Genomic DNA, 27,105 nt, shown 5'->3' with positions numbered 1-27,105 from the left:
GCAATAGATCTTCTCTAAATGTCTTGTAGAGTTCTGCAGTGAATCTATGAGGACCTCAGCTTTTCTTTGTTGGTAAAGTTTTAATTACATTTTCAATTTCACTGATTGAAATTGGGATGTTTAGACTTTTTATATCTTCTTTGTTCAACTTCAGTAATTCACATGTATCTAGAAATCTGTCCATTTCTTCTGTGTTTTCCATTTTATTAGAGTATAGGTTCTTGAAGTAGGTATTGATGATCCTCTGGATTTCTGCTGGATCTGTGTGACTTCATCTTTTTCATTCCTAATTGCATGGATTTGAGCCTTTTTGTTACTTTTTTCTCAAGGTTGGCTAAGGGTTTATAAATTTATTTATTCCTTTGAAAAACTAACTCTTCAATTTATTGTTTTTTTGTATCATTCTCTTAGTCTCCATTGCATTGATTTCTGCTCTGATCTTTATAATTTCCTCCCTTGTATGAGCTTTGGGTTTGTCTCACTCTTCTTTTACAAGAATGTAGTGGCCTTCTTTGTCTCTCTTAATTAGTTTTGGTTTGAAATCTATTTTGTCTGCAAATAAGATAGCTACTCCTACTTTTTTTCTGGGTTCCTGTTGCATGGAGAACTGTTTTCCATCCTTTTACTTTCAGTCCATGAATTTCTTTGTGAACTAAGTGGGTTTCTTGTATACAGCATATTGTTGGATTTTGCTTCTTAATCCTTTCTGCCACTCTATTTCTTTTGATTGATGAGTTGAGGCCATTAACATTGATGGTTATAACTGATATGTTTTGGCTTATCTTTGTCATGTTATTTTCCTGTTGGCTCTTTTATTTTTTTTATTTGCCCCCCTCTTACTTTAATTTCTTGACTTGCCTAGTGGATTTACTCTGGTGGGCCTTATGAAGTTGTGACTTTCATTTTCTTTTTCCAGGATTTTGTTTAGAATTATTTGGAGTGCTGGTTTGGTATTCATTAAAATTCTCAGGTGTTCTTCGTTGTGGAAGTATCTTATTTCCCCATCAATTTTGAAATATAATTTTGCAGGATACATCAGTCTAGGTTGGAGGTTGTGTTCTTTCAGGGCTTGAAATAATTCACTCCAGGTTCTCCTGGACTTGAGGGTTTGTTGAGAAGTCTGCTCTTATTCTCATGGGCTTCCTTTTGTATGTGATTTCTTTCTTTTCTCTAACTGCTTTTAGGATTTTGTTCTTCTGTTGGGTTTCTCAAATCTTTACTATTATATGTCTAGGTGTAGATTTTTTTTTAAATCATGGCTTTGGAGTCCTATATGCCTCACTCATCTGTGTGTCAAATTCTTTCACTCTGGGAAGTTTTCTGTCATTAATTCTGTGAACAGTATTTTTTATGTCATTTGTACTTTCACTTGATTTTTTATGGATTCCTACCAGTCTTATATTGTTCTTCTTTGCATCATCTAGGAGCTACTGGATCAATTTCTCATGGTCCCTTACTATATTTAAGAGATTTCTCTTTTTATGGTCACTGACCACAATTCTATCTTCTATATCTGATATTCTGTCTTCACAATTGCTCATTCTGCTGTGAATGCTTTCAATAGAGATTTTAATATCCTGGATATCTGTTTGAATGCATTTCATGCATTCTATTTCTTTCCTATGTTGGCCATTCATTGTGACGGTGCCAGCTGTCACTAGTCGAACAGTACCTGAAAAGAGGGGAGAGGATGAAAGAAAAACACAACCTCTGAGGAAAAGAAAAAGGAGAGAGAGGCAGAGGAGAGACCCCTCTTCCCACCTTATTGCCCTTTATATACCTTTTCCACAACCCCCAACCCCTCCTCTGTACATAATTCAGCGACTAATTATTTTCCAGGGAAAAGGTCAAATGTATCTTTACAACTCTGGGAATAACATTCCCTTGCATTACAGACATTCAAACTCTTTCTATTTAACCACTCTCGTTACAAGTAACCATCCTTGTTTTTGTGCCAGCTGCATATCCAGGATTCATTATGTTCTCAACAGACTCAGAGGTCTCTCAAGGTTATTTCAACCTTTCGCTCTCCACAATTCATGGCTTCCATTTCTTTCTTATGCTGGGTATTCATGGTTTCCATCATGGTCCTGAGGTCATCTATTTTTTAATCTGTTTCTGTTCTAGAGTTTCTAATCATGTCTTTCATTCTGCTCACCATCCCTGTGGTTATCTGGGAAATGATTTCTGTTTTGAATTTTTCTAGAGCTTCATTCATCTCTTTTGTTACTTCTGTGTCATCAGTGTAGGGTTTCCAGGTGATTGATTAACAGACTTTTCCACCTCGTTTCTCCCAGAATTTGCCTTTGGTGAACTGGTAGCCCGATTTTGTGTTGTGCTTAGGTGTCTTCTCATTTTTATTTTTGTTGTTGGCACTCTTTTTGGTTTAATTCCTGGGTTGATACTTACATATTGCTTAATGTAAGTATCTTTGTTGCTTGTATTTAGTACTTTTATGGAATGATGGTTTCCCAGAAGTGTCTTCCATGTATATCTGGCCTTTAGGTTTTGAGTCTCTAATGACTCTTAGATCATCATGCTTTCAGTATACCAGGAAGGACAACAGATTCAATCAATCACATCACCTTAGTCCAGGTGATAAAATCAGCAACAAGAATGGCATCAAGCACAGTTTAGAAAATGACAATTTGTGGTAGTTATTAATCTATTACTTTTAAACATGTTAATTAAATCAAAATTGAGGACCAGCCCAAAATATGTTTATAGTAAATAAATTCTTCAATATAGCAACTTTGCCCTTTGGTATGGGAACTTAGAAGGAGTTGGGGATGGAGGGATAGATAGGTATGCTTAGGGAAGGGTTAGAAGTGAGGTCAGAGGGCAGAGATAGATCACACAAACTCTAGGAAGTTGTTGAAGAAAACAGGAGAAGACAGAATGAAAGAACAAACACAAAAACAGAACAACCTAACCCAAAAGGGAGGCTAGAAACTGTATTCACTTTCCTTTAAAACTAATGACAATCAAGAGAAGGAAAAAGAAAAGAAAAAGAAAAAAAGAAATTCAAATTACAACAGAAACAGGAATAAATAGGGAGAGAAATGAAGAACAAGATAGGAGAGAGAGCGCAAGAGAGACAGAGAAAGAAAAGAAAAAAGGAAAAGAAAATAAAGGAAAATTTGAAAAGGGAAAAGAATAGATAAAAATTAGAAAAAATATTAAAAATAAGAGAAAAAATTACTTTGAAAATAGAAAATAAAATTAAGGGGCCTCCTTCAGGGTATGTCTCTGCTGTCAGTATAGACAGTGTGGGCAGGAGTTTGCAGATCTAAGTCTATTAGTCTCAGCAAGCCAGCAGCTGTCCCCTGAGTTTCAGGCTGATTTCTGCCTGCAAGGCCCAAGTTGAGATCTCTGACCTCCTGCTGGATTGAACTCTGCAAAGTTCTACTAGGTTCTACTGCAGGTTCCAGCTGCCCTTCTTGTGAAGATAGTCCAGGTTCTGATGGGAGATGGTAATCCCTGCAACTTACTAACTATGGTGGTCTGGTGTGCCTTTATTATAGAGATTTTCTTCACTTTTCCAGTGGGCTTCAACTTTCATCTAGGAAGCCTCAGAGAGGCCCTCTTTCTCTTCACTTCTGTTCTATCTTCTGGAGCTCAGATCAATGTCTTTTCTGACCCAGTGCCCCTCTGTGGTGTGGATCCAAGTGCTGGCTTTGCCCAGTGGCCAGAGGTGTGTGTGTGTGTGTGTGTGTGTGTGTGCACGCGCATTGGTTGGTGCCTATCCAGCTCTGCTCCTCTGTGCTGAAGGGGCGGGGGGCTGGACATCCCTCATGATGCTTGGGACCTGCGGTCCTCTGCAAGACATTTTTAAAAGGAAAACCAGAGATTACCCTTGTCTTCAGTTTTAGCTGTCTGGAATAATCAAGTAATTACCCAAGACCAGCATAGCCAAAATGTAGTTTCAATATTTCCCATAGAGAATTCAAAACTTAATATTTTGAGCCTATACATTTTCCTTTTTATATTTACTATGATTTCCCCAACTGAAAAATAAATAGGAAATATAAGACATGGACCAAATCCTTCTCTACCCATCACCCTCTGGAGTCTCCTATCATGTATAACAGGGCAGTTTTCCATTATAGGTTGTGACATAACTGTAATCCTTCCTGACATGCAGATACTTTTAACCTTTCCAAATTTCTAAGAAAAATGTGCATACATTTTAAAATCATCAAATTAAAATGGAAAGTCTTCTTGCTCAGCTATTAATTCTTTTCTGATACTTGGTAGATGTTACTCAAAGAAAATTCCTCTCCAAATTTTTTAAAATTAAAAAAATGCCACAAGTGCAAGGACCCAAGTTCGGTCCCTGGTACCAAAAAAAAAAAAAAAAAAAATTAAAATGCCTCTTTTGTTATTACCATTTTCTAAAGTTGTACACTTTCATCCACCTCTTTGCATAATCATATCCCCAAGACTAAATCACTCAGATCCCCAGGATGTCTTCTTGGCTTCTTCTCACTGTCCTAGGACAGGGTCCTGTTTCTATTCTTATGGGTGGATTTAAAAAAGACCAATATTGCCAGTGGACATCCTAAATATATTTCTCTATACAATTTTTTTTAAATCCCAAGTATCCAATTATTTGCTTTCCTATTATTTTACTACAAATCTCTAAATTTTAATATTTTAAGACATAATCACAATGCCTTTATTGAACCTAAAATTTAATGCTAACTCCTTAATGTAGTCAAATATGCAATATACATTCAAATTTTCAATTATTCTATAATTTGTTTGATTCACAATCCATTCTCAAGCATAAAACTGTGACTGAAAAATTTTCAGATTCTTTTAATATATTAGTTATGCTATATTTGGGTTCTCTAGGACTAGTCAATAGAATACATATGTATAATTATGCTCTGCAAAGGGATTTATTAGGTAGGCTTACTGTATAAGAGGTGAGAGAGTTCACAATAGCCTTCTGCCTACTGGAGAGCCAGAGGATTCAGTAACTGCTCAGGCAAAAAGATGGAAGCCAAAGAACAAGGATCAACCATGCAGCACCAGTCCAAGGTCAAAGGCCTGGAATATCACTGAAGTGTTGTTGGTGTGAGTCTACACTGGAAGGCTGAAGAAATTGATGTGGGAAACAATGTCTGAAGATGATGGCAACAAAGGACAACCTGCTTAGGGAGATAGGAGTGTTTCCAAATTGGCACACTTCCCTTTTCTTTTCCTGTTTATTCCATCCAGAGTATAAGCCTATTGGTTGGTGCTACCCACAGCCAGGATGGGTCTTCCCTGCTCCGTTTATTGGCTTACACATTAAGCATTTACAGACACTAAACACTGGGCTTTACTAACCGGCTAGGTGTACTTAATCCATTCAAGGTGAAATAATTTCACAATAGATTCTCTTATTACTTGTAGGAATTTTTTTTGAGACAGGGTCTCGCTATGTAGGTCAGGCCTTGAACTCACTATGTGCCCAGGCTGGCCTCGAACTCATAGCAATCCTTCTGCATCAGCCTCTCGAGTGTTGGAATTACAGGTGTGCACCACCATCTGGCCCTTGTAGCTTATTGTTAAAAAATTAATGTTTCTTTTCTTGTCCTTATAGAAGTTTCCACACTATGGGGATGTTGCCTATGAATGATTTGTGATAGGTTTGATGTATGTCTTTGTCCTTTGTCCTTACTATAAATTGATATTGTATCTAGATGGCAATCTGTTTTAAAATCTAGAGAACAAGAACCAAAAATGTTTTTTACTTCTATTGTATTGGAAGAGTATTGGATTGAGTTACTTCAAGTTCAACTAATTTTGTTTCTTTCTGTTTGGAAATGTTGAAGAGCACTAGAGTTTATAAAATACTGATGGAGTGAAACATTAGGGATTCTACCTTACTGTAGGGGAGAGTACATAATTGGCATAGTGCTCTTTATTGTGTCTGCTGGGCAATTTCCATTTTTTCTAAGACAGGGGAACTTCAGTTAAGAAATCATGTGGAGTGCTTTGTGAAGGTAACAAGGGATGAGAGAGCAAAAAGCTGTTGAGTCTGAATCTCATTGTCAGAAATAAGATGGAAATGAGGGAGAATTAAGCAAAGGATATACATGGTGGGTAGGTTATAGTAGAGCCAAAGGCAAATTCTACAATTAGAAAATTAAAAAGGGATGAGGGGTAAAATTCAGAGATTCTTTGTATCACTTGTTATTGTGTCTAATATCTACCTTCATTTTTTATATACCAAAAATAAAATTAGAGTGGATCACCTCTAAAAGTTATAGATACAAAATGACTCAAGATCCTGGACACCACAATGAGACTGAGATACTTGTGCTAGCATTTTTGTTGTTACTGTTCATTAACTTTAGCATGGGCCACTTAGCCCAGGGAACTGGAACAAAACTGCAGTATAAATATCTAATGCAAGACCAGAGGTTCTGAGATGTGGGATATGAGGTGATTAATTTGGGGTAATAACTGAAGAGGGAAATGGTCATTAGAAACTATCAGGGACTATTATCTGAGGGCCTCATCAATCATCTTATTTATAGGGGCTAGAATAGGCCCCAGTTATCCACCAGGGTATAATGACATCACATCCCTGAATTCACCAAGAGGCTCCATGTATTATAGCTTCTTCACACTGTCCTGTTCACTAGTGATAAACTTGTAGCCCTGTAGCCTGACTCAGATAGGACCCAAAGACAAAGCAACAAGCCTTCAACATCTGATAAACTCTGCCCTCCTGTTTGGCTCTGGAGAATGTTGGATTTACTATATCACATTCTTCCATCCTGTGGCATTACGCCCAGTGCCCCCTGACACAGCATCAGGCCTGCCTAATTTTTAAACAGGTAGGCAGATCATGTTCATTCTGTTCTCAGCACCTGCAAACATTTGACAGTGCAACCCTTTTCTAGATAGGGCTTTGATGTTGAAGAACCTCCACTTAGGTGCAGTGGTCTCAGATGCTCTAGGAAGGAAGAATTATCCTCACTTTACAAGGGATGTTTGGCTTCCCTGTGACTCTCCCCTGACTTAGGACATCATAACAGAAGCTGTGTCATCTGGAGGTCCAGCCATCTGGCAAAGATAGCAACCTCATGTTTGTCAAATGGTCACCTTCTACATTACCTGAGTCTCCCCTGCTGAGAAACAAAAGTGCCCAATGCCTTGTGAAAGAAACAATACATCATATTCAAGTAAAAGCATTTTATTTAAGTTAATATCTATTTTCTTTCTTCCTCCACACTTCTCATTTCCTCCCCTTTCTCTCTTCTCTTTTTTCCCTCTTCTTCCTCTTTTACCTCATTGTCCTTCTCCTGCTCTTTTCCTCTTTCCTCACTCCTTCTCTCTCTCCTACCTAGCTGCATAGTACAGCAGCTCCGGTGTGTTGAAAGTGGGTGACTTCTAGGCTGCTCTCCTCCCTGAGGGCTCACTTTGGCTCCTCAGTATTATTGTTATGTTATTATGCGTGTACAGCACCATGGGAATTTTATAACAACTGGTTGTCCTTTTGCAAATAAAAATGTGTAGCTACTGTGTGTTGGCACTAAACAATATAATGAAATAAGTGCTCTTGTGAGACTAGAAAATCTTGGAAGGAACTACTCACCAGGAGCTACCTAGTCATCCTTCAAGATTTTGCAGATGAGGAAACACAGGGCACATACATTGTTTATGCAGTGAACTTGAGAACATCAGATGAGCACTCTGTCTGCTGAATGTTCTATATTAGATACCACTATATCCCACTGAACATGACATCCATAAAGGCGGGAATAAAGTCTGTCTTGTAAATGACTTATCCTCAACTTTACCATATAAACAGTCTTTTGAATAACAAACTACACTACAGTTTCTCAAACTGGAAGAGACACCATCACCCACCACAATATGTGAGGAGAAAGCAAGACTAATTTTCTGAAATGTTACATTAATTCAGGTATGACTGTCTTGTGAATTTGTTTGTAACTCATAACTAATAATTTTTTCTTTTTACCATTATTTTTTAATTTTTTAAAATTAATTTTATTGGTACATTTTAGATAAACATAATGATAACATTCATCAAATGGAACTTGTACCTGTACGTGATATATCTTGATTCTTTATTTCCCCTTTCTTTCCCCTCCATTCGACTCCTTTCCCTTATTTACAAAAGTTTTCTTTCCATTTTTACTTCTATTCTTTTTCCTTTTACCCCCACTTCCCTATTTCCCCTTCCCATTTGAACATTTTCTTTCTGTTTCACAATATCTACTATACATTTTAGTCCTTAGATACACTTTTAGTTTCTTACACCAGAGAAATCATGTGATATTTGAACATGTGTGTCTGATTTATTTCACTTAAGAGTATGGTCTCAACGTGCATCCATTTACCTAGAAATGTCTCAGGTTTTCCCTTCTGTATGGCACAGTAGTTCTCCATTGTATTAAAAAAAAATCTACATCCATTCATTGATTGATGGGCATTTGGGCTGTTTCCAAGATTTAGCTATCACAAACTTTGCCTCTATAAACATGGGTGTGCATATATTACTGTGGTATAATCTTTTTAATTGTTTTAAGAAGATACCCAGAAGAAGAATAGCTGGGTTGAATGAAACCTCTAGTTTTAGTTTTTAAAGGAATCTCACATGATTTCCACAGTGGTTGCACCAGTCTACACTCCCACCAACAGTGGAGGATGGTTCCTTTTCCCCACAGCCAGCATTTTATTGGTTGATTTCTTGATAATAGTCATTCTTTCTGGGGTTAGATGGAATCTCAGGGTTGTTTTAATCTGTATCTGTTGAATGACCAGTGATTTTGAACATTTTTTCAGATATTTATTTGCTGTTTTTATCTCTTCATCTGAGAAATATCTATTCATTTAAGATGCCCATTTTAAAATTGGGTCTTTAAATTTGCGGAGGGTCTGATTTTTTTTAGTTCTTTATATATGTCCTAGATGTTAGTCCTTTGTCTGAGGAATAGCTGGTAACATTTTTTTTGACTTTGTAGGTTATCTCTTTACTCTGTTGGTTGTTTCTTTTGTTGTACAAAAGTTTTTTTAGTAAGATGAGATCCCAGTTATCGGAGGCCAATTTCCTTTGACTGCCTAGAAAAGGAAACTGAGAGGGCTAAAGAAAAAAAGACAATAAAAATTCAAAGTAGATGGGGGGCCTGGAGGTCAGTGCCTTAGTGTGGCCAAAGACAAAAACTCTCAGAGATAGCCACTGTTTATTGGATGCACAGTAATTGGAGGGAGTATCAGGTGACTTAAGGCTCAGCGGTGATCTTGTCTGATGCTGTGCCAATGAAAATCTTATGCTGTTGACAGAAAGGAGAGCATTCGCAGGACTAGGTGGAATGAGCTGGGCTGATAAGCAACTCATTCTTCCCCAGGTGAAACCTTTTTTGTGCATTACTACTTGGTTCTCAAGGAACGAGGATGTCTTCAGCTGATGTTGTCTTGCCTTTGAGTGCCACAGCTTCACAGACCATTGAAGCCTCAGCTGTGATAGGAGGCAAAACAGTTTTGTTTCCACATGCCATACTTGACTCATGGGCAAGGCAATGTTGGGCCTTAGACAGCTATAGCCATACTTTGATTATGAAATGATTTTTTCCCCAAAATTTACATGGAAATGCTCCCGACATTCAGTTGTTGATTCTTTGTGACATTTCCTGTTCAATGGGGGTTTTGTTCATGAAGTCGGCCTACACCTATGTCTTCAAGAGTCTTTACCTATTTGATCTTCCAGCAGATTTAGTGTTTACATTTGAATTTAGATCTTTGATCCATTTTGATTTTAGTTTACTGCATGGTGAGAGATAATAGGTCTAGTTTTAGTCTTTGACATGTGGAAAGCCAGTTTTTATAGAACAATTTATTAAAGAGGCTATCTTTCTTTCAGTGAATGTGTTTGACCCCTTTGTCAGAGATAAGATGGCTGAGGGTGTTTGGAGTTGTTTCTGCATCTTCTAGTCTGTGCTATTGATCCTCAGTTCTGTTATTTTGCCAGTACCATGCTGGTTTTATCACAGTAGCTTTGCAGTATAATTTCAAGTCAGGGATTGTAATGCCCTTTGCCTACCTTTGTTGCTCAGAATTACTTTTGCTATTCTAGTTATATTCTGGTTCCAAATCAATTTTGAGATTGTTTTCACTAAATCTGTGAAGCAAGCTATTGGTATTTTGATAGGGATTGCACTAAATCCTTAAAACAATTTTGGGAGCATGGCTATTTTCACTATATTGGCTCTTCTTACACAAGAACAAGGGAAAATTTTTCTTTTTCTGATGTCCTCTTCAATATCCTTTTTCAGAATATTGTAGTTTTCAATATAAAGATATTTTACTTCCTTCATTAGGTTGATTCCTAAGTATTTCATTTTTTTGGATGCTATTGTGAAAAGTACTGTTTCACTGATTTCTCTCTCAGTGAGTTTGTTATTTGTACAGGAATGTTATTGATTTTTGAGTGTTGACTTGTATCCAGCTACACCACTGAATTGGTTATTAAATCTAGAAGTCTTTTGGTGGAGTTTTTGGGATCTTCTTTGTAGATTTTCATGTCATCTGCAAATAATGATAATTTAACTTCTTCCTTTTTTATTCTTATTCCTTTTATGTCTTTCTCTTGTCTAATTGCTCTGGCTAATGTTTCCAGAACTATATTGAATATGAGTGGTGATAATGGGCATCCTTGTCTTGTTCCTGATTTTAGAGTGAAAGCTTTAAGTTTTTCACCACTTAATATGATATTGGCTGTTGGTTTGTCATAGATGGCTTTTATCAGATTGAGATAAAGACCATCTATTCCAATTTTCTGTAGAGTTTTTATCATTAATGGGTGTTGGACTCTGTCAAATGCTTTTTCTGCATCTATTGAGATGATTATGTGGTTTTATCCTTGGCTCTGTTAATACAGTGTATTACATTTATAGATTTACATATGTTCAACCATCCCTGGATCCCTGGTATGAATCCTACTCCATCATGGTATATAATCTTCTTGATGATTTGCTGCATTCTGTTTACCAGTATCTTATTGAGGAGTTTTGCATCTATGTTCATTACGGAGATTGATGTGTTGCTCTCTTTTTCAGTTGGATCCTTCTCTGGTTTTTATATCAGGGTAATCCTTGCTTCCAGGAATGAGTTTGAGAGTATTGTTTTCCTTTCAATTTCATTGAAGAGTTTGAGGAGAGTGGCATTATATCTTCTCTAAATTTCTCCAAATGGCTTGGTTGGCTCTTACTCTAATGCACTGCCAGTGGTTGTAGCTCTCATGGCTTCTGCCTGGGGCCAGCTCTGCTCCCTCCTTGCAGTTTTCCTCTGATGATACACATCCCTGGCTTTTCCAAACTTCTGGGGACTCTACTGCACCTTTGGTTTCACACTCAGAGCTTCACACACTGTTCTCTTAGGGGCACACTTCCTGACCTCCCAGGCCTTCTTCTGAAATTGGGATGAAAGCCTTCCTGACCCTACAACTCTTGCATTCTGCATGTACCTAAAACCGGCACTACATGGATGATACCAAGGTCTATTGTCCAGAAGGAACATTACCCAGGCTTCCTTTTCTCTTGACTGTACAAGTCACTCAGTACCTATGAATGAAATGTGAAAGAGCAACTTTCCTAGGCCACTGCCTTTCTGGAACATGATGCTCTGGGGCTCTCTTCTCAAAGCAAAATCTTTCACTTTTGCAATTTTGAATAAAAAAAACCAATGCAGTCTTGCTGGTTCTTATGTTCTCAGACCATATTTTCCGCTGTATTATTCCTTCTCAGCAATCAAGATCTCCTCTGCTATATCTTAGCAGACCATAGCTTTACTGGTTCTTCCTGTCTGGTTACACTCAAAACATTTTAAATCATTCTGCTGGGCACTTTGCTCTCAATTCTAAACATAGATCTGGCTAAAAGTCCCCAACAGTAGCCATGCCACCACTTGAACATCAGACTGTCTTGAAATTTCTTCTGAAAGATTAGACTGCTGCCCTTAATCTCAGTCTCAGGCAAAGTCTCTGAACATAAGCAAAATGCAGACAAACTTTCTGCCAAGCCATAACACATATTGTCAGAAGTCCAACAGCCAATGCAGTCTTTCTTCCTAACAGAAACTTCCTGAGATTGGTCTTTACCAGGACCTTTACTATCAGCATTCTGGTCTTCTGAGCTCTGATCAGAATCTCCCATACAGTACAACATACAGAATTCCAGCTCTGCTTTTTCAACCAGTGTCTCTGAACCTTTCTGAACTCTTTCCATGAGCCAGTCCCAAAGGCTCCTGAACCATGTGGTCAGGTATAGCTACTATAGGAAATCTGAACCTCAGAAAGACTGAAAGTCACTCAAAGGAGTAGAGGAAAGCTTTATTGACCACTTGGCCTAGAGAAGTTCACACTTTAGAAAAGTCTGGGCCCAGAATGTCAGAAGTGGTATAGTTTTATACAGTAGTTTAAGTTGGGTTGGGCTTGGGATGAGCAATGTGTGGTTTTACAAACACAGAATTTTTTAGCAAATAAGCAGATAGTGTAACTGACTTGAGGTCAGGGCTTCCTTTAATAACAGGTTGTCCACATAACATAACAGGACACTTAGGGATAATATAACAGGATATACATTGTGAACACTGAGGCCAACAGGATAGATATGACAAGAGTTAGGGCTAACAGAAAGAACATGGCAGTATATACATTATGAATGCTAAGGTTAGCAGGATATATATTACAGGAGTTTAAGGCTAACAGAAAGAACACGACAAGATGTACATTGTGAATGCTAAGGCTAGCAGGATATATTTGTGGTGGTTTACATTGTGGCTATATTTCAGTATAAAGTATCACCTATTGGAAGGGGTTGCAAATCCACTTGTTTCTGGGCAAATAGGAGTAAAATAAGAGCATGGGCATTTTAAAGCTTAAAGGTTTTAAAAATTTCTGTATTATTGCCACAGGAATGACCCCACTTCTCTGGTACCAAATTCTGTATTAGTTACTTTTTCTCATTGTTGAGACAAATACCTGACACCAAAAAGTTAAAGATGGAAAGGTTTGTTTAGCTCACAGTTTGCAGAGGTTTCAGTGGATAGTTGGTTGGCTCCAAGGCAAGATGGCAGGCAGACAGGCATGGTAGAAGAGAAACAGTTTATGGCAGGCAGAAGGCAGCAAAGCAAGCAAGAACACTAACACTTTAACATTTTACATTTAGATTATTTCAGGCTGAACTGAACGTTAAATTTGCATAAATTTAAAAATGAAATAAATATACATCAAAGTTATTATGTGTTCAGGCAGAATTTTTGACTTTTGCACTATAAGGTCCAATATTCCTAGATCTTTCCATTTTTGTAGGTGAGCAAGAAATCTGATTTTAATGTGCTGAGTGATTTTTAGATGTTGAAAAACTGACCAAGAGACCTTTAAAAACTGTGTGGAGCAAAAGAAATAAATATCTTTATTTCTTAGCACTGGTTGTAATACCTGAGGGGAAAAAATATACATTTAGACTGGAGTAAACACTGGAGGAGATCATTTGTGTGTTAGTTGCCTAACAGTTGCTATTCTAGTTGTGACCCCTTGTCTTCTTCAAGGATTCAACAGGGTCAGAAACAAAACTGGAAAGGAAAAGGGGAAAGTAAGAGATTTGATAGGGCAAAACAAGTTTTCACCTTGACTACCTTACTCTTTAGGTAGACTCTTAATGGGGATAACATAGATGCTTTCTAAAGAAAATAATCATGCCACAAAAGAGAGGAGTCAGATAGAGGAAACTTGAGGAACATTAGGAATTTATTCTCTTTGTAAAAGAGGTTGCTAGTATGATTATGGATTATTTCTATATTAAATCATTTATTCTACCACTTAATATTATTTTTGACAAATATCCATCTAAATCATTTATATTAAAATGTTTTGAAGCATTGTACATAATGATAAACACATAAAGGTACTAGTGATTCTGAAACTTTAACAGATCATAAGTACAGTCTGAAGAGAGGTTTTTCTCATAATAGATGTATCCATCCAACCACCTGTGCTGCTCCAACCATAGCAACTTCCTTTTTGGGATGGTGACTCCCTGCCTAAATCCCTACAGCCAGTGCCTACCTCAGGGAGACTGTGAGGTTTTTGTACACCTCCTTCCAGCAGTCGTCTCACTGTAGTCCCTCTCAGAGGCCAGAAATACACTGCTGAGCCCCTGGGCTGGGAGGCTGTGCTGGTGAGTCTGAGGGACCTGGCTGCTTCTGAAAGCTCAGAGAATCTGTAGCATTGTGCTCATTGTAAGTGTCCTGATGAAAAAGGGGAATCATTTCCCCATTAAGTGCTTGTTTGTACCAGAATCAGTAAAGAGCCTGAACCTTGTGCTTGTGCATATACTTACCAAGACAGAGGAGGTGATAGCTTCCCCACTAATGATCACCATAGTGGGAGCTCTTCCTCCTACTAAGACATTCTATGCTCTGTGTCAAATCTGCTTCTTAATTTTGCACCTTATGCTCAAGAGGTAGAAGCAAATTTACTGGGCTGAGTGATGTGTCCTGATGGAACATTATCAAAGACAATAGAATACCTGTTAAAAATATCACTAGTGATCAGTAGTGTTCAAGATCCATTGGCATTTGTCCCTGGCACCACATTCTGTAAAATCTTTGTGATCTCAAAGTATTTAAACTTATCTTTCATCCATTTAAATATAAAAGTCCATAAGAGATCACATATTTACATTAAGACTAGGATCATATAATTTAGTACGACTGGCTTGTAACCCTCTGCTGCCCATCTTCTGGTTTTCTGATGAGTTTCTCAGCAGTGGCCCAGGCTCTGTTTTGAGACCATATGTATCAGAAGAGAAAATGTGGGAAGCTGGGCTGAAAAGTACTGCTCAGTGTCAGAGAATATAAAAAAAGATCACCAGTCTCAGTCAGGAAGCAGGCAGCATGGCTGGCTGAGTTTCAGCAGAATGTTTTGTTCTGGGATACAATAAACCTGAGAGTATTCTTCCTCTTGGTGCTTGATCCTTCTTTAAAGGGTCAAAGAGTAAATATTTTAGACTTTGAGGTCATACAATTTCTACTGCTACTGTGCTACTCTGGTCTTTTAGCACCAACAGAGCAGTGGTAAATGCATAAATGACCAGTGTGGCTGCTTTCCAGTTTATTTATTAATACAAGGAAGATGCTATTCTATTTGACCTTTGGTCTGTAGTTTTCTGGCCCCTGCTACACTCTCAGGATTTCTCCAAACATCCATGGACTGAGTCACAGAACTCACTAAGCCTTATTTTCCTATTTGTTTTCTCACAACCTTATCACATGCCTTTAGGAGACTAAAATGGAGGAAGTATTTTAAATAAGTTAATAAACAGAAAGGAAGAAGACTTGATGATTGTTGTGCCTAAGATACTTCAGCGCTGAGGATGTGCAGATAATATTCCCTAAAGAGTATACAGTGCAAGATGCAGTACATCACACTAGGAAGTTTTTCTGTATCCTAAGAAAAAATGAGGGTTCATCTTTAGTGTGGCCAAATTTGTGCTTTGACAAGGTCACTGTCATCACAGTTCAGAGGACAATGAGAATTGTGGGGTGTATCAAGTGTGCTGGGGGCAGAGATGGGTTTTTAATTGGGTCTGGAGGGGAAGTAGTTATGATTTCATTGGAAAAGTTTTAGGAGGCAAATTCTACAGAATTGGGACATGGATTAAATGTAATAATTTAACAAAAATAAATAACTGTGATCCAGAAACATCGTATAAGTCCTAATATGCCCCAAACTAAGAGTGTGGCAAAAATGCAAATGAGTTATTTAATAACTATTCTGTTCCATTTACTAATAGAGCCCCAATATTGATTTGAATGGCAACAGAGTCAAGTTAAAAAATAATAATCCTGTTATGTCACCCACCTCTCTCACAGATCAGGGTGGGGGGGTCCATCTGGTAATATGCCTGTAAATGAAATAAAAATGGGAGGTGTCAGGTAGAACTTCCAGAAATGGTTAGCTAAGCTGGCAGGGACCCACTGCCCTGCGACTCTCCTTCTTTCTTCCTGGAAGGTGTGTAAAGTGGAAGGATCTTCTACAGGGTCTTCACAAGATCCAAGATGTGTGACATCAAAAGATGAGAAACACTCAGCTAGAAGAACCCAGGATCCCTTACCACATGAAAAAGTTTCCTGAATGTCAGCTGTACTAGCTACAAAGCTTTTTTTATATGAGAGAAAAATAAACTCCTTGTTAAAACTACTTCACCAGGCGCACACATAAATACCAGCATTCTGGTTTTCTTTACAAACACATTTTCAGTAGTCTAAATCGGTGCCAAGAAAACTATAGTCAATAATTATTCATCTTAATAGTAGAAAGAATAAATAAATGGAAAATTATGCATTAGATCCTAGAAGTACTTGCTTAGAAACAGCATTTTAGGACCTAGTAGTTAGGGTTCTTATTTGATGGGGAAAGATTAAGACTTTATTATAAATTTCTGTTTTTATATTATATATATTATATATATACATATATATTGTTTTCCCCTCACAATTCTGGAGTCTAGGTGCTCAAAGTCAAGGTGTCAGCAGGTTTGGTTTCTCTTGTGGCCTTCCTCTTTCACTTGCGCATGGTCGTTTTCTCACTATTTCCTGCCTTCTGTTTGTGTTTTCTGTGTCCTGATTTCTTTTTATAAGGATACAAATCAGGTTGGAATAGGATCACCTTAACTACATTTTTAACTTAATTTACTTTTAAAGGCCCTGCTTCTTTTTTTGGGGGGGGGGTACTGGGGATCGAACTCAGGACCTTGCGCTTGCGAAGCAGGCAGTGGAACCACTGAGCTAAATCCCTGGCCCATAAAGGCCCTGTTTCTAAACACAGTCATGTTCAGACATACTAGGGGTCAGGCTTCAACATATGAATTTCATGGAAACACAATCAACCCATAACAATGAGTATTTGAGAATGTCAAGTGCTGTGGCAGGAGACGGGAAGGTACAGGTAGAGAGTAAACTTCCACTCAGGCCATTAAGGTCAAGCAGATATCCACCCAGTCAGAGATTGTTTATGTCCTCTATGAGAAATGGATAATGGATAATGACGACACAGTGCTACATTTTCAGAGTTGTGAAAGTTAATAATATGGTAATAAAATGCCACACTGTGTCAGGATTGATTGTGACGAGTCAGATCTTCTTACTGCTACATGGAAACAGGTCCTGATGCTAATAAATCAAATTAATGGCAAAAACCCCTCAGAATATTTCCTAAATGTTTCAAAATTGAATTTAGATATTCTGTGCGAACAACAGAGGCAGTGGTGGGGAATAAAGGAAGGAATGAAGGGAAATTAAAGAAGGACAGAAGGAAGTGGAGGAGATTGCTGGCCGGACCAGGTGTAGATTAGAAGAATCTGGGAGAAAAGACTGAAGAAAAGCCTGGATCAGACAGGACCTAAAGTAAATTCATGTTTTAAGTAGAGAACTACAAAGTATGGGTGATTTTTGAGAAAGAAATTGATGTTATTTTAAAAGATAACATTCTAATCTGCCTGTTTTCTGCTGTATCTTTTTGAAAAAGACTGCTAGGAAACAGAATAGTGAGAAAAGATGTCCCTTGACTCTGAGAAATGACCTAACTTGTCTAATTTCCTACTACAAAGAGAGCAGGAACTAGGTTGTATTAATATTTGTGTGTATTTGACTATATAGAAAAAATAACAGACTCTGGGAAGAAGAGCTGGGAGGTTATCTAATTAGGACAAAGGGGAATTGTATCTTTAAATTTGGAAACATGAGAATTCATTACCATTCACAAATTAAATAAAACAATAATAAAAAGCATTTAAAACACACAGTGTTTAATTCCAGAAACTCAAGCATGATTCAGTATCAAAATACCCATTAGTATAATAATCAAGTTAAAATGTCCATGTACTTTTCAAGACAACATGAAATAGTCAGCTTTAAAATATTTTCCATATATAGAATTTCAATTGATGAAAAAACCAAATAACTAATCATATAATAAGACAAGGCATATTTATTCAAATTTGTCAATAAATACAATGAAAAAATGACACCATTTTAAAATTGAGACAAAAGAATGGGGATATAGCTCAGTGTTAGCAGCCCTACTTAGCATACCCAGTCCTGGGTTCATCCCCAAGAGGGAAGAAAGAAAATAAATTAAAACAAAAGATATGATTGCTCATAAATATTCCTTAAATGATTTCCTGATAATAACTTTTTTAAAAACACCATAAAAAGATTCTATTCATAATGCCAACAACTTTGCTTATCCATAAAATATTTTGTACTGAGGGATAACATAGAAACCTGCTCAGGACTCCTCCCAACCAGGAGCTATTTTTGTTACTTCAATAAGCACTCTCTTAATTTCCATTTTTTTGTGTGTGTGTGTGGTACTGGAGATTGAACTTAGGACCTTGTGCTTGCAAGGCAGGCTTGGTGCCACTAAGCTAAATCCCTGGCCCAATTTCCTCCTTTTTTGTCCATAATTTCATCTTTGACTTAATGAGGCAAGGGTTTGGGGTTTATGTGGTTTGTATGGAGTTAGCTCTTTCAGAGTTAGTAAATGGTAATAAAACATAGCTCTATGTTGGTATAGTCCCTTACCTCCAATCCTACAAGATATTTGGTAAGCTATCTCAGTATGACCCTCCATTATTTACTTATCCCAAACAAATGCTAATGTTCTATTGTCTCTCAGTTAGATGAGAAAAATAAAATTACCTACTATAAAGAAAACTGGGTTTTCTTTTCACTGAAACTATAAATGCTAAAACAGCACTTGTTAAGATGTGCCTGTGTGTCACAGGAGTATCTGAGTATTTCAAATGATCTGAAAGATGAAAATTATTCTCAGGATAATATTAAGATATTGTTTGGGGGTTTTCTGTGTTGACATTTACACTGGTATTGCAAATACATCAGCTGTCATTTTAACTCAGTAAAGTCAATGACGCCAAACTGTTGCTAGTGGTCCCTGTGTAGGGGTTACCACTCCATGCAGAGAAGCATCACATACTTGAAGTACCAAAAAATGGGTTTTCAAGAGTAAGTAAAACTATTACTGTATCTTGATCCTTGCACAAGCATCCTTTCATCATTTTGTGTGATGAAATAGTCAATGCCATATTTGTGGTGTACTAAGTGCTTTGACAAATCAGGGACAGCACTGGGGCATTGTTAGAAATGAGAGCTGACCTACCTGCTTTGTCACACAACTCCGTGCTTCTACTTCACAGCATGAATGAAGACCAGCGGACTTGGGCAGTTTGATATTTTCTTGAAACATAGCATGTGAGCTAGCAACCAGAAAAACAACAGTGGTTGTTGCTAGTGATAAAATGTCAATATTCAGGTTAAAACTAGAATTTTGAAGTGTGCATTCTCTGTGGAGGTCTTGGTGCCTCCCTTATTTATTTATTTATTTATTTATTTATTTATTTATTTTGGTACTGGGGATTGAACTCAGGACCTTGCACCTGTGAGGCAGGCACTAGAATCACTGAGCTAAATCCCTAGCCCTGCCTCCTTTATTTTTAATGATTTTCCTGATAAGATGAGTGATGCCAGCAGAGTGTGAAATATTTAAACTATTTATTTTGGACATGTAGACAAACAGGAAGTTGCTAAAATAGTTCATACAGCCCACTACCCTCCTCACTAGCTTAGTCCATTGGTGACATCTTATAGAACTGTCACCAGAGAGGGTCTGAGGGGATCTCTGAAGCTGAGATAAAGAACCTAACCCACCTTTCTTATGCAATAACTTTGGAGGTTTGCTGACTCCTGTCACAGAAAAAGAATTTATAGGCACAGGAAATTGGGCAGAAATTAAAAGGCACACACATAAAGAAGTAGAATGTGGGTCTTTAAGAGAGAGGACACATTTCAGTTTGGAGCTGGGAATAGTTATGTGTGTTTGGCAGTGAAAATCTAAAATTTGACAATCCATAGTTTCAGTCTTGTTTAGTGGGTAATGGAGGATAGCACATTCACAGAAAATTAATGGTCTATTCATAGAGGAAAGTTATTCTGTAGGCAAAAAGAGGTGGTCTATTCACAAGTGAAAAAGACTATTTGCAAAAAAAAGGAATGGTTGAAACCATTTACAGGTAAAAGAGAATTGCCCATGTTTGGAGAAGAGAGGGGGAAAAAAGTTGGGCTTGTATCTTGAAAGTGCGGTTTTTAAATTCTAAAATTATAATTTTTCTTATCTCCTTTTTGGCTATTTTTAATTTTTCTGTCCTACCTCATTCCTTTCCTCCAAAAATTTTATTTTTAAGTGGTTTAGAAGGCCTCATGGTCTGTCTTTGATAACTGTTTCAGGGGAGGGACATTGATCTTGCCTCCTCAGGGATCAAAACTCTCACCTGACTGATCTAAAAGAGAGAAAGGTGGGTTTTGTTGTTTGATGAACCACTCTCCTTTTATAGTCTGGAAGAGTACAAGAACACTAAGAAGTTATTGACACTTAAGCTTCATTTTATAATCATGTTAAACAAACAGAAGCCAGAAATTAGAATTACAATATTGATTCATAGTGATTTAAAAATGGTAGAAGTTAGTAGCATTTAGTGTAAGCCTTTTATCTTTAATACTGACCTCCATTCTGAGGTGTTTATTTAAATAAAATGTGACCTTTAAGAATATATAGATTTCTCCTTGTTTTGTTAATGGAATTTTCATGTTCTCCTATTTTAATTATAACTATGGCAAATGAATACAATGAATAAAGATATCCATGTTTTCATGGTCATTGGGCCATTTTTTTTTTACTATAGGCTTAGAACCTGTACCTAGGTTCTGTGTTGCAGAAGACTTTTCTAAGTAACTGGCTCTAGATAATACAGACACAAACTCTGGGGGGAAGACAACAGAGTTAGTTTGTACCAGAAAGGTAACAAAGCTCAGTAGCTGGAATATTCATATTCCCATTTTTGTTTTATAGGCACACTATACAAACTAAAACTTTACCTGACAGATACTTGAAAGTACATTTAAAATAACATAATGTGAGTATATTGAGAGGCCAAAGGACACATTTGGGAGAGCCAGTAGTAGGGGCCGGTGCGGTATTTGAGGCCTCTTTTTATATCTAGCTTAGCTGTTTGTTTTCCATTACTATTATTCTCTACATTGCCACTTTTTGGTTATACTTTTCTGTTGGGTGTTTAAGACCAAGTCAAAGTAAGATCTTTGTTAATCAAAGTTAATCTCTATGTGTATTTCTCATGGTCAGTTAAGGCTCCCCAGGGGTTATTTTGTCAGTAGCCATGGCTGGAAGGACACAGTGGGAGGAAGAAGATCCCCATTCAGGGCTAGTGTGATTCCTTCTCTGCTAATCTTGTGGGATTTGGGCAGCTTGGGACACACAGGGCCATCCAGGAACCCACACACACCCCCCTCCAGCAAGTGCAGTGAATCCCCACAGGTGATTTCTTCGCAAATTTTCATAAGCACCCACAGAAATTCAGCAGCATTCTTTTGTGGCATTCCTATAAACAGTATTGGAATCCTTTTAAGTGTTTTCTTGCTTGCTGGAATTTTTCTGAGGCCCTAATCATAGCCCTGACAGGTGTGCTTAGTCTAGTGTGCTTCTTCTCCCTTGGGCTCTGCCCTGGTCCTTACACATTCTATCCTGTGTTCTCTAGAGTTCCTTTTACCCATTAGTAAATAATAGTTAAAACAGTAGCTAATCTTTTATTACCTAATAATTTTCACATTGAGCTTTCCTTGTTCAAATGACTGCTGTCTTATTCCCTGGCAGGGGGACCCTCACTGAGGTGGTCAGATCTGTGAAATGCTGAGCAGAAAGTAGGTGCAGAGAGACCACCGATTACAGTGATTACAGCTATGAATCAGCACAGAATTGGATAAATCCTCAGCTTGGGGATATGGTGATAGGCACATCTGGGGATGCTGGGGAATGAGAGAAGTTGGAGAGGTGGGACTGCACCATATGAGCCTGGAAAGTCCTCTGCTGTAGAAACCAATGCCTTTTGATTCTGTGCTATATGGTTTTTACTACAAAACTTCCTTTCTGGGTACTTCTAGAAATGCACATGTTTTTAAAATGATTAAAGCAGAGTACATAATCAAAATTATTTTGGACGTATTGTTGAAGTCAATGTGAAGCTAACTGGCATTGACAACATTTATATTTAAAAGGTAAACTCAAGAATAGTGCCCCTCTGTGGCACAGAGCCCATGCTGCTGATTGTCCTCTGAAGTCAAGGGCTTCCTCAGGTGGATTGAGGCCTGGCCCCCTTCGAGGGGAGCCAAGAAACCTTTGTGCTAGCTCCCCTGGTGTGTCTCAGCAGAAGCTGGGGTGCTGGATATACCCAAAGAGCACAGGACTGCCAGAATTCTAGTAGCTGAACCTCACCTACACAGGAGCCTTCCAAGTTGGAGATGTAGTCTCAGACTGAGTCACTGTGTGGGCACTGTTCCTCCTGACACAAACTGTGGATCAGAAGAACCAACAGGCTGTGGAGAACATTAAACAGACTCTGACTCAGCCCACAGAAAGAATGAAAGCGCCTTTACTCACCGAGGGTGAGCATCTCCAGGAATGCTGAGGCATTTTAATTAAATGTTGAAACATTGCTAGATTGAGTTATTTTCTATCCATCATCATTGATTCTGACCTTTTTCACACAAGGAGTGGCCCTTTAAAATTTAGTTCTACTAGTTAAAAAACAATAGGCCACAAAAATGGAATGCTCATTTAAAATTCTAGAAGAGTGCCAGACTGATAATTCTTGTCCTTAGTGAGAGTGCTTCTCTAGTCACTAGTCATCCTCCAGTGTGGTCCTCCACTCTGGAGTCAAATGTAAATCTGGCACCAAGCAACAAGGCACCCTGGCTGAAGAGCAGAAAGCTACAGATCGTGGAGAGTTTGTGCTGAGGAGATCCATGTGTCTGTACAAAGGATATCTATTCTTTTAAGCCCCCCCCACCTCCATATTTGAGAAGAAAACAAAAATAAGCCGACTCCCTTTTATGCTTGTGTAAACAGGAATACAAGGAGATGCGGGGTGGTGCAGAGAGCTCACCTTGAAATTTTCAGCAGGGAATTAGCAGAGCTGCTGACATCAGTGCCCTGCTAGCTGTCCCTTTGCCAGACACAGACAGAAACATCTAGGCTTTTCTCCCCCACAGCACTGCCAGCACTTTTAGTGCCCCAGTGATCAGGTAAGTCTGGAGGACAGGGGAAAAGGGAAAGTAGCTTCAGCAAGAAATAAGAGGCTCATCTGGGCCAAGGACAGCCTAAAAGAATTATCAGGATCAGAGACCCCATTTCCCTAACAAAGAAATCAGAACACACAACTTGAAAAGTGATTGATGATTACTTGTAAGAAAGATCTCTGGAAGAAAGAGTACCTCATTGAATGCTTTGTTTAATCCTCCTTTAGAATAAGCACAATTAAAAGAAATTAAAATTCTATAAACCTTGGACATGGTTGTGGATATGTAAAACTTCTCCAGTGAGACTGTGGCTGACAGAAAGAGAAATAGGAGGGGGATACAATGGCCACTCTGTCCTCTTTCCATCTGCTTCCTTCACCTCCCCAGCCCTTTTCTTTTCACCTTGCAGACCCAACTGGCCCATTGTGCTCTGTTAACATGAGGTACGGCCCACAGTTTTTTATTGTAGTAAATCACAGAACACTAAATTTACTATCTTAGCCATTTTTAAGTTCTGTATACAGTTCAGTAGTATTAAGTATCTCCACATTATTGCGCAACAAATCTCTAGGGCTTCTAGGGCAACGTGCAATACTGAAACTCTATGAGGCATAGAACACAATTTTGAAATCAGTTAAACCTGTCTTCTTCTTTCTCTCTAATTTATACTTTCTTTCTTTTTTTCCCTCTTTCTGAATATTTTTTATCATTTTCTCCAATTTCTTCTCATCTCCCTTGTCCTGGTTTTCTAGTCTCAGAAAAGGCATGAGAGAAAGTAAAAATCATTGGAATAAATCTGAAGCCATGTTTCAGAATTTTTAGTCAGAAAAATTAAGGCTGCTTATAGCTAATTGTTATGGTTTGGGTCTAGATGTCCCCCCAAAGCCTCATGTTGTCATAGGCTTGATCTAGAGTGTATGAAGCTGGAATTGATTCATAATGCCATGCTAGGGTCAAGGGCACAAGGATTAAGGGTGTGAGCACTACCCCCTAAGTAGTCTGAATAAGATAAGAGGGGCAGGGAGATGCTGTTAAGTGTCTGTTAGCTTTGTTACCTGTGCCTGCCATGTTGTTTCTCTTCTGTGATGCCTATTTGCAATCCTAGCCTTGAAGCCCACCAATTATGGACTGAAATCTGTATGAAACTATAAGCCAAATAAACCTCTTCCCTTCCAACTTTGGGTGTCAGGTATTTTGTCTCAGCAACAAGAGAAAAGTAACTAACACAGTAATTAAATGATTTCTCTGGAGCTTCCAGTTTTACCATTGCCCTCATTGATTCTTATTCTCAATTTGTTTAGAACATTATTTCTGTTTCACCTAGTACATCTTTAGAACTTCCTCAAAGATACATATGTGGTAATTCTTCCTATGTTGGAATGTGACTTTTCAATTGTTCTTCAAACTGCTCCTAACTCTTAATGAAATGTTCACTAATATTCACGAAATAATCTCAATTTAAGATTAGGAACAAGGTAGCAATGGTTATTCTCATTGCTCTTAATGAAGGTAATGCTGGATGATTTTCTCAGGGGAATTATGCAAGAAAAAAGAATAAAGGATGTCCAAATTAAAAAAGAAGTAAAATTATATCTGTCTGCATGTGACATGACATAATTTGTAAAATGACTCATTTAAAAACCATTACAAATGGTTAGAACTAAATATATTTACTGAGGAGCACTCGACATGCCCACTGGCAATGAGCCTAGCTTCAAGGGCTGAGAGGTACCTGGCATATAGAACTCCAACTAGCCACAATAAAAAAAAAAATCTACACCTAGACATGTAATAGTCAAGATCCCAGAAATCCAACAGAAAAACAAAATCCTACAAGAAGTTAGAGAAAAGAAACAAATCACCTACAAAGAAAAGCCCATCAGAATCACGGCAGACTTCTCAACACAAACCCTCAAGTCAAGGAGAGCCTGGAAAGAAGTATTTCAAGCCCTAAAAGAAAATAACTTCCAACCTAGACTGTTGTAATCTGCAAAATTATCTTTCAGAATCGATGGGGAAATTAGATACTTCCACGACAAAGAACACCTGAGAAATTTCATGAACACCAAACCAGCACTCCAAACAACTCTAAACAATATCCCCGAAAAAGACAATGAAGTTCACAACTCCATGAGGCCCAAGAGAGGGAAGCCATCAGGCAAGGTAAGACACTAAAGGGAAAGGGGAAAAAACAAGAACTAAAAGAGCCAACAACAGTAAAACATCATGACAAGGATGAGTCAATATCTATCAATTATAACCATCAATGTTAATGGCCTCAATTCACCAATCAAAAGAAGTAGACTGACAGAATGGATTAAGAAGCAAAATCTAACAATATGCTGTATATAAGAAACACACCTAACTCAAAAAGAAATACATGGACTGAAAGTAAAAGGATGGAAAACAGTTCTCCACACCACAGGAACCCAGAAAAAAGCAGGGGTAGCAATTTTATTTGCAGACAAAGTAGATTTCAAACCAAAACTAATTAAGAGAGACAAAGATGGTCACTACATCCTTGTGAAGGGAGCAATCCAAGAGGAAGAGATGACAATTATAAATACATATGCACCAAATACGAATGCCCCCAACTATACAAAACAAATATTAATGGACATGAAAAACCAAATAATCACTAATAAAATTGTAGTGGGGGATCTCAATACCCCATTATCACAATTAGAAAGACCATCTAGACAAAAAATTAACAACAAAGTTCTAGAATTGAATCAAGCTATTGAACAAATGGACTTAATAGATGTTCACAGAGTATTCCACCTCAAGAAAAAAGAATACACATTCTTTGCAGCTGCACAAGGGTCATTCTCCAAAATAGACCATGTGCTAGCTCATAGGACATGTCTAAGTAAATGTAAAAGAATTGAAGTTATCCCCTGTATATTATCAGACCATAGTGCAATAAAATTGGAGAGCAATAACATAAGAAACCACAAAATCCCCACAAACACATGGAAATTGAATAACATCCTCCTGAACAACCAATGGGTCACAGAGGAAATTACCAAAGAAATTAGACAGTTTCTACAAGTAAATGATAATGCCAGTACAACATACAGGAATCTATGGGACACAATGAAAGCGGTTCTACATGGGAAATTCATAACAGTCAATGCCCATATTAGAAAAACAGAGAGAACTCAAATAAATTACCTAATGCAGAACCTCAAGCTCCTAGAAAAAGAGGAGTATAACAAACCCAAAGCTCATACAAAATATCAAAGCAGAAATCAATGCAATGGAAACTAAGAGAATGATACAAAAAAAAATCAATGAATCAAAGAGTTTGTTTTTCAAAAGAATAAATAAAATCGATAAACCTTTAGCCAACATTATCAAAAAAGGAAAGAAAAGACTCAAATCCATGCAATTAAGAACAAAAAAAGTGAAGTCACAACAGAACCAGCAGAAATCCAGAGGATCATCAATACTTACTTCAAGAACCTACACTCTAATAAAATGGAAAACACAGAAGAAATGGACAGATTCTTAGATACATACGAATTGTAAAGTTAAATGAAGAAGATATAGAAATTCTAAACATTCCAATTACAATGAGTGAAATTCAAAATGTAATAAAAAATTTACCAACAAAGAATAGCCCAGGCCCTGATGGCTTCACTGCTGAATTCTTGTACAAGACATTTAAAGAAGAAATATCACCATTGGTCTTTAAACTCATCCAGAAAAATCGAAAGGGAAGCAATACTTTCAAATTCATTGCTGGAAGCAAGTGTTACTTTGATTCCAAAACCTGGGAAAGACCCAACCCAAAAAGAGAACTACAGGCCAATCTCCCTAATAAACATAGATGCAAAAATCCTCAACAAGATACTGGCAAACAGAATACAGAGGGTCATCAAGAAGATCATACACCCTGATCAAGTCGGATTT

General features: G+C 37.7%; 1 long non-coding RNA gene and 1 gene segment (V, D, J or C); both read right to left on the bottom strand.

Moving 5' to 3' along the window:
- Positions 1–27,105, bottom strand: part of LOC101705873 (T cell receptor delta constant-like) — a 670,370-nt gene that overhangs the window by 530,612 nt on the left and 112,653 nt on the right.
- LOC110345818 (uncharacterized) lies at positions 15,885–22,790 on the bottom strand. Its single transcript, XR_002389410.2, has 3 exons — positions 22,553–22,790; positions 19,205–19,301; positions 15,885–15,929 (listed from the first exon to the last, which is right to left on the bottom strand). It is a non-coding gene; the product is annotated as an uncharacterized LOC110345818 (long non-coding RNA).

The sequence above is a fragment of the Heterocephalus glaber genome, unplaced genomic scaffold (assembly GCF_053883595.1).
Source record: "Heterocephalus glaber isolate CG9 unplaced genomic scaffold, H.glaber_assembly_v1.0 deba00001662, whole genome shotgun sequence".
NCBI lineage: Eukaryota > Metazoa > Chordata > Mammalia > Rodentia > Bathyergidae > Heterocephalus > Heterocephalus glaber.
Note: the sequence above shows the minus strand (reverse complement) of the source record. Positions and strands in the feature narration are given on the sequence as shown.